Source organism: Peromyscus eremicus, chromosome 15, assembly GCF_949786415.1.
Source record: "Peromyscus eremicus chromosome 15, PerEre_H2_v1, whole genome shotgun sequence".
Taxonomy (NCBI): Eukaryota; Metazoa; Chordata; class Mammalia; order Rodentia; family Cricetidae; genus Peromyscus; species Peromyscus eremicus.
In genome coordinates, this window is record NC_081431.1 from 40,726,400 (window position 1) to 40,735,588 (window position 9,189).

Consider the following 9,189-nt stretch of genomic DNA (forward strand, 5'->3'; position numbering starts at 1 on the left):
ACTCAGTCAGCAGAACACTTGCCTGGCAAGCACGAAGCCCTGGAGTCATTCACCGGGAGAGAATAAAACCAGGCCTGGTGGTGGATTCCTGTAATCCCAGCATTTGGGAGGCAGAGGCAGGAGGATTAAAAATTCTAGGTCATCTTCTGAGAATGCAGCTGGTTTGAGGCCATCCTGGGATATATGAGACCCACATTTTAAAGTTTTGTTTTTTGGTTTTTGTTTTTAAGAAAGAGAAGGTGAGGGAAGAAAAATGAAGGGAGAGAGAAAGGGGATACAATTTCATTACATGGGTAAAAGTGTTTCAACATCATAAAGTTCACCTTGACAGGAGGATCAGGAGTTCAAGGCCAACCTGGGCTACATGAGGCCCTGTCTCAAAAGACAAACTAACCTCCAGGCGCCATGGTACACCCCTTTAATCCCAGCGCTCAGAAGGTAGGGACAAGCAGATCTCTGCGAGTTCAAGACCAGTCTAGACTAAAGGACAGGTTCCAGGCTGACAGTCAGTGTTACATAGGAAGACACTGTCTAAAAACAAAAACCAGCCAACAAGCAAACTGCAGGGAAAAAAGTAAACAAATCAATGCAGGACGTGTCTTTGTGTAAGAAAACTTATTTCTGTTGGAAATAAAGAGCTGAGGAAGTGATGCAAGCCTGTGATCCCCACCTTTGGGAGGCTGAGGCAGAATCCCACATGCTTGAAACCAGCCTGGATGCATGTGCAAGGAAAGAAATCACTCACACATGTTCCCCTCTGACATCCACACTGGGACCGTGACATGCATGCACCACACACAAACATAAATAAACAAACGAATAAATAAACTTTAAAATAAAATAACAAAACTAATGAAGAAAAATTAGCCAGGCATGGTCGTGCATGCCTGTAACCCCACTGTTTAAGGGATGGTGATAGGGTGATCAGGGTTCAAGGCCAACCCAGGCTGCATATGGTGTTCAAGTCCCAAATAGGCTGCATGAGACTTTCTGTTCAAAAAATAAGGAATGGGGATCAGTAGTGGGACTCCATGAAAAGTCATCAAAAGTGTAAGCTGGTTCTTATAAACAAAGAAATTCTAAGCTAGTTCAAGTAGTTATCTAGGGCATAGGTAGAGATAAGAATGGGCACAAGACTTTTCAGTATCTACCTGTCTTAGTCATTGTTTTAGTTGCTGTGAAGAGACACCATGATCACGGCAACTCTTATAAAGGAAAATATTTAATTGGGGCTGGCTTACAGTTTCAGGGGGCTAGTCCATTATCATTTTGACAGGGAACATGGCAGCAGGCAGGCAGACATGGTGTTGGAGAAGTAGCTGAGAGTTCTACATCCAGATCCTCAGGCAGCAGAAAGAGAGCAAGCCACTGGGCCTGGCTTGGGCTTCTGAAATCCCAACGCTCACTCCCAGTGACACACTTACTGCTCCAACAGGCCACGCCTCCTAACCCCTCTCAAGTAGTGCCACTAAGCATTCAAATATATAAGCCAAAGGTGGCCATCTTATTCAACTTCCACACTACATACTTCTAATTTTCATTTTAATTAATTTAATTTATCTTTTGAGACAGGGTCTCACATAGGCCAGGCTGGCTTCAAATTTTGTATATAGCTGAGGATGACCATGAATGAACTTCAAATTCTGCCACCTCCACATTCCAAATGCTGGGATTACAGGCATGTGTCATTGTACATTGGCTCATGGTTTTGTTTTTGAGGGATTTGTTTTACTTTTGTTTGCTTGTTTGTTATGAAGCAGGATATTAATAATGTCCCAGACTGGCCACAAGCTCTTTACCTTTCTCCTGTTGTGGAAGGCCTACAGGTATATGCTGCTATGATCGTTTATTGAGGAACCTCCCTCTACACTGCTTTCCATGACCACAGTTATTTACATTCTCGATGTTCGCCAATGAGTAGGGATGGTAAGCCTTTTCTCTCACGTCTTGTTGGCTAGTGAACACCTTCTTATATTTTATTACATTCATTTATTTAGTGTGTATGTGTGTGTTCACATACATGCATATGCTGTTTCCTGTGACAGAGAGGTCAGAGGATAGCCTGTTTTCTCCTCCCTGGGTCCAGGGAATTGAACTCAGGTCATCAGAACACATAATAATCGTCACAAATTTAAAACCGGGTCAGCTAGTGTGGCTCATGCCTGTAAGCCGAGCACTTGAGAAGCTAAGGCAGGGGGGGTTGCTGTGAGTTCCAGGCCATCCTGAGCTACAGTGTGAGACTTTGTCTCGGAAATATCTAAATACAAATCAGTATATCCTACTTGAGTGGGAGAGGGGAACTAATTGTACACACGCCCACCCTGGGAACACGCTCTCTCTCTACTTACATCCCGACCTTGAAAGGCACTTACGCGGCTTTCACAGAGATTATCTCATTTATCTTCACAAAAACACTGAACAATTAAATGAGGGCGGTGGGGGCGGAGGCAAGAATCTGAGTTTGTTACAGGGTTGGCACGGCATGGGACGTAGGAATAAGATTTGTTCCCTCTGGTCCTATGGGGCGGCAAAGGCTCCGAGTACAATGTTAGGAGGAGAGGGTATTAGAGTCAACAACCAACCGAGGGAAATTTCAGAATCAGCAAACAGCGTAGGATGGGCCTGGTGGTGCAGGCCTGCAATCCTAGCTGCTAGGAAGACTGAGGCAGGAGCTGTTAGCATTTAGGCATCTGTACTGGCCTGCCCTTAGGGTCCTGACAGGATAGACCTCAGCTGCAGCCACTTAGAGCACCCCCTGAGTGCATTCGCTATGTTTCACTTATAAAAGGCAGGCCTTGCCCACCTCCTGTCTCTTTCCCTTTCTAGTCCCCAGGGATCAGCCCTGCCCCCTTCTCTGCCCCTTCTCTGCCCTCCCCTCAGTGAACCTCCCAGGTGGGCCCTGTTGTGTGGTGTGACTCCTTCCCCTCGTTTTTTAAAATACAGCAATCACAAGATCAGTTCCTCCGTGGCTGCAGGGTGAGTTCACAACTCACCGGGCCAACTTAGTGAGCCCCTAACTACCTCAAAAAGAAAAAGAGAAGAGAGGGCTGTAATCCCAGCACTTGGAAAGTGAAGGCGGAATCAGGAGTTTAAGGCTAGCCTCAGTTACATGAGAGTCTGTCTCTTTGTTTGTTTGTTCGTTTTTCAAAACGGTTTCTCTGTGTAGCCTTGGCTGTTCTGGATCTCACTCTGTAGACCAGGCTGGCCTCGAATTCAGAGATTCTCCTGCCTCTGGGTGCTGGGATTAAAGGTGTACACCACCATACCCGGCTAGAGATTCTGTCTCAAAAAATAAAAATAGCTGGGTGTGATGGTGCATGCTTTTAACCCCAGGACTCAGGAAGCAGGGACAGGAAGATCTCTGTGATTGTGACACTAGTCTAGTGTACGCAGGAAGTTCTGACCCAGTCAGAGTTACAGAAGGAGAGCTTGTCTCAAAAAAAAAAATCAAACCGAATTCAGTGTGGTAGTGCACACCTGTAATTCCAGCTCGTGGTAGGTGGGGGCAAGGGAATCAGGTATTCAAGGTCATCCTTGGTTACTTATAGTTCAAGACTAGCCACCCCTACCCCCTTTCCCCTACCCCCACCCCCACCCCCACCACCAAAAAAAGAGAAAGAAAAATGTAATTAAAGCCAGCCTCCAGTGATGAAGACCTGAAGTCTCAGTCACTCAGGAGCCTGAGGCAGGAGGATGGAAAGTTCATGATTTGCCCGAGTACAAAAACGAAATCAAGCCCAACACAGATAACATAGTAAGACCCTGTCTCAAAATACAAAGTCAAAAGAGGAGGGACTGGAGAGATGGATCAGCACTTGCTGATCTTCAGAGGGTTCAGTTCCCAACACCCTCAAGGCCGTTCACAAGTATCTGTAACTGCAGCTCCAGGAGATCTTGTCTCTGGCCTCCGAGTGCACTTGCACACATGTACACATACCCACATACAGACATGCACACCTACACGTATTTAAAATTTTTATCTATTTAATGTACACAAGTGTTTCGTCTGTATATGTGCAGAAGAGGGTGTTGGGTTCCCTGGGACTGGGGTTACAGATGGTTAGGAGCTGCCATGTGGGTGCTGGGATTTGAACCGGGGTCCTCTGGAAGAACAGTAAGTGCTCTTAAGCACTAAGCCATCTCTCCAGCCCTACCTATACCTAATTTTTAAAAATAATCTTTTTTTAAAGCAACCGGGCCTGGTGGTGCACACCTTTAATCCTAGCACTCCAGAGGCAGAGGCAGACTGGCCTCTGAGTTTGAGGCCAACCTGGTCTACAGAGCAAGTTCCAGGACATCCATGGCTACACAGAGAAACCCTGTCTCAACAAAACAAGTTTTAAATCAAAAGAGGAATGTGGTAAAGGACTTGCCTAGCATCTGCAAGGTCCTGGATTCCATTCCCTGTACATAAAAAAAAAAAAAAAAAGAACAAGCTAGTTTGAAGAAGGATTTCCAAGTGACATTTTTAATACTTCATATTTTCCACAGGTGTGGTATATAAAATATGTAAGGGAAGGCCTGAGGGAAGAGAACAAATTGTTAACGATTTTGACTTCCTGGAATGGTAAAAGGATAGGATTGTTAAAAGGGACTTTAGCCTCCTCTGGTATGTTTTAAATTTTACAGGGCAAGTGGGTTTGTATATAACTGGCAGTTAAAATGGTTGCTTTCAATGTTTAAATGCCACCAGAAAAGAGGTGCTATCCTTGTCCAGGACTCCTGACTTTTCACAAATGTGTTCAAATATAGTTCATTATGATCTGTGCAGTGACCGAACACTTTTAATTACATCTATCATCTATCTGTTTATCTGTCTATCTGTCTATCTGTCTATCTATCTATCTATCTATCTATCTATCTGTCTATCTATCTGTCTATCTATCATTTATCAATCATCTACTTATCTATCTACCTATCATCTATCTATCTGTCTACCATCTATCTATTATCTATCTATCTATCTATCTATCATCTATATATATATATATCATCTATCTATCTATTATCTATCATCTGTCTATCAATCATCTATCATCTATATATCTATCATCTAAGTATCTATCTATGTATCTATCTATCTATGTGTGTGCACATGACATTTTGCATATGTGGAAATCAGAGGACAAATCTTGAGAGTTGGTTTTCTCTTTGTACCCTGTAGGTCCCAGAGATCAAACTCAGCTCACTAAACTTGCTAGCAAGCGTCTTCACCAATGAGCCATGTCACTGTCCCAGCAATTTCATAGTTTTATGAACATTAGTTGAGGTTTCACTTTTGTTTTGTTTTGCTTTTGAGACAGCGTCTCTCTGTGTAGCCCTGGCTGTCCTGGAACTCTCTACATAGACTAACCTGGCCTCAAACTCACTGAGATCCAATTTCCTCTGTCTCCTGAGTGCTGGAATTAAAGACACATGCCACTGTGGCCAGCTTTGGGTTTTTATTGTATTCCATGGGCTATATATGTAAACTATTTAATTCTTACCACAATCTTAGGAAGCAGAAATAACAATTACCCTTTATAGGGAAGAAGATTGAGGCCCTGAGTGACTTGTCTATGTCCATAGAGTGGCAGCATATAGATTCAAACATGTGTGCCTCTGACTCCAAAGTTTAGACTCTTGTGTTTAGGATTAAACTGCCAGCTAGTGTGGACTCAACTGCTATGCTGTACACTGTGTAGATTTGTATCAGCAGTCGGGACTTAGAAATGTTTGTGTGTGTGTGTGTGTGTGTGTGTGTGTGTGTGTGTGTGTGTGTGTGTGTGTGTTTTCTTAAGCCCATGGTCAGACTCCATTCAGTGCTAACACATGGAGCTTAATGAACACATTGGGGGCTATACAGCCTTACAGTTAGGAAAGAACAGGAAGGCCTTAATCTAGCCTGGCTTTAAACAAAAGGGTCTGCTACTTTACCCCAAGTGTCCCTAGAATCTCCAGCTTAGAGCGTGTGTCAGCCACAGGACCCACTTATACAGAGCTACAGCCTCTAACACACAAGGAAATGTGGAATTGAGCCGAGGGTCTATGGGATCTCAGATCTTCCTAAGTAAAAACATAGGGAAGCTGAGTGTGATACCACAGACATGTAATCCCTGGTACTCAGGAGGCAGAGGCTGGAATATCAGGAGTTGCAAGTCCATCCATGGCTATAAAGCAAATTCCAGGTCAGCTTACATGAGACCATGTCTCAAACAAAAACAAACAAACAAACAAACAAAAAAAAAACCCTGCAGAGCTTGCTAGAAGGTTGGGCATGGGTAATTTAACTCCCATGTTCAGGGCTATAGAGCTCAGTCTACTTATAGCACTGGCAAGTGTGGGGTTGGAAGGAGGGGGAGGGGGATGGGGATGGGGAGGGGGAGGGGGAGGGGGAGGGGGAGGGGAATGCTGCTCTTCGCAGCTGTTTGTGTGAACCTGCCCAGGCAGTTCCCTGAACATTAGTTTAAAAGGCAAGCTAGGAACTGGGACGAGGGGAGGGAACTAAAGGAATCTTGGGAGAGAGGAAAATGAGCGTTTTCACTCTCAACATGGACTCCTGATGCCTGACATCCTGGAGGGTCACATTTCCTCAAGACAAGGGAGCTATTTTCATATGGACCAAATCTCTCTGGATGTGGGTCCCTGAGCCCAACTACCCTTTAGGGATAGTCAGAGGAGCAGCCAGGGCAGAAAGAGAGGCCACTAGAAAGTTGTTCTCATTTCATTCTGTTGCTGTGATAACCCACTCTAATCCAAAGCCTTGTGGGGATGGAAAGGCTCACTTGGCCTACCCTTCCAGGTCACAATCTGTTATTGAGGGAAGTCGGGGCCGGAACTGAAGGCGGGAATCTGGAGCAGAAACCATACAAGAATGCTGTTTGCTGGCTCACCCACTGGCTTAGGCTCAGCTGGCCTCTAATACAGCCCAGGACCATCTGCCTAGGGATGTTAAGTCCCATAGTGGGCTAGGTACCCCTGCAACAACTGGCAATCAAGACAATGCCCTACAAACACACCCACAGGCCAATCTGAGCCACGTCTTCAATTGAGGTTCCTTTTCCCAGGTGACTCTATGTGTCAAGTTGACAATTAAAAACTAACCAGGACAAAAGTCAAAACAGGAGTGCTGATAAAGTTAAAAGGAGACCATACAAGAGACAAGAACACCAGTAAAGTGTGAAGGGAAGAACATTCGGGGAAGTGAGCCAGCTAAGCTCTTTGAGAGGGCAAGAAGGATTGGGATGAGTCTGCTTACCAGATAGATGTGTAGGTAGCTGGATTTATCCACCCTTTCTTTCTTCCTTCCTCTGTTTTTTGGTGGAAAAGGTTGTGTTTCTGAAACAGCATTTCACTCTGTAGCCCTGGCTCTCCTGGGAACTCACTCTGTAGACCAGGCTGGTCTCGAACTCACAGAGATCCACCTGTTTCTGACTCCTGAGTGCTGGGATTGAAGGCGTGCACCATCACTGTCTAGCGGTCCACTGTTGTGTGATATTTTGTTTATGTTCTGACAAAGCTTGCCTGGAGATCAGAGGCAGAGCTAGCCTCCATAGAGGCCAGGCAGTGGTAGCACATACCTTTAATTTCAGCCCTCGGGAGAAGGAAGCAGGAAGATCAAAAGTTTAAGGCCACCCTCGGCTAAACGAGATTGAACCAGTCTAAAAGAGAAACAGCTGAGCAGTGGTGGTGCCCGCCTTTAATTCCAGCACTAGGGAGGTGGAGACAGGAATATAAGGCAGGTGGAGACAAGATCTGCCCCATTCAGTCCAAGGATTCATAGAGACAGGATCCTGCCCATCCAGTCTGAGATTTTGTAGGGGTAAGAAGTCTCTGGTGACTGGCTGCTCTGCTTCTCTGATCATTCAGCTTTCACCCTCAATATCTGACTCCGGATTTTTATTTAATAAGACTAATTAGGATCACACTTCAGTCCACCATTTCTTAAAGTCTTGTGATGAACAGAGGGCAAACACACTAAGAGCTCACCAATGGTAAGGCGAAGGAGAAGAGGAAGGCAGGGCTTGCTAGGTGACAGCAGCCTATTAGACACAGCTGACTGGGAATCTGGTGTTTGTGACAGGCCACATCATATTCCTCTGCCTCTCCGCCTTAACAGGAAGTGCCCCCTCTTCCTTTTTCACTTAGAGTCCATTCATCTTTTTTTGATCTATGGTCTCCCAGAAGATATGAACTTCAGTCGGATACCCTTTAAAAAGCTGAAACCATGTACACAAAGTGTACCCAAAGTCCCACTCCTAACCAAGAAGCTACATGCAATTGATACCTGCTGGGACAGGAACAATCAGTGTTCTCCAATAGAGTAACACTGGGTGTACCAATCACACTCCAGAGGAGGGGGAGTTAACCAACACAAAATACTCTCTGGTTTTTGTGTGCGTTTTACTTTGTCTTTTGTTATTTTTTTGTCTTAATGATCATTTGTTTGTTTGGATTTTTGTGAGGGGGTGGATTTTGGAGGAGTTGGGGCCTGGGAAAGAATATGATAAATACATATTATATAAAAAAATTAATTAAAAAAGTTATTAGTTAGGGAAAATGACTGTTAACAAAAATCCATAGTAATTTGCTTGCTTGTTTTAAACACTGATATTTGGAATAAAAAGTGACTTTGCAAACAGAAAAAAAAAGCTGAAACCATGTACAATGTCCAAAGACATAATGGTAGATGCCAAGTGACCAGATTAATGTGATTATTTAAATTATACTACAGGCTGGGGATACAGCTGAGTGGTACAGTAATTGTGTAGCATGCACAAGGCCTTGGGTTCAATTCCCAGCAACATAGAGTAAATTAAATAAATTTCACTGTAGAAGCAACACTGTATAGCCAGACCCCTATTGAAACTCGATGGTATTTTCTAATAAGACGCCAGAAGCCTAGAACGTGATAGCTGAAAAGAACTTGTGGAGGAGGCTTTTTTGGACCACGAGCCCCCAAATCGTGACACAGAGACTTATTAATTATGAAAGCACAGCCTTGGCCTTTAATTATGAAAGCTCAGTCTTAGCTTAGGCTTCTTTCTAACAAGTTCTTATAACTTAAATTAACCCATTTCTATTAATCTACAAGCTGCCATGTGGCTTGTGGCTTTTATCTCTCCTCTTGAATGTTCTGCTTCCTCTGCATACAGCTGGCAACCTTTCTTCTTCCCCTACACCTCTCTGTCCCCAGAAGTCCCTCCTAAC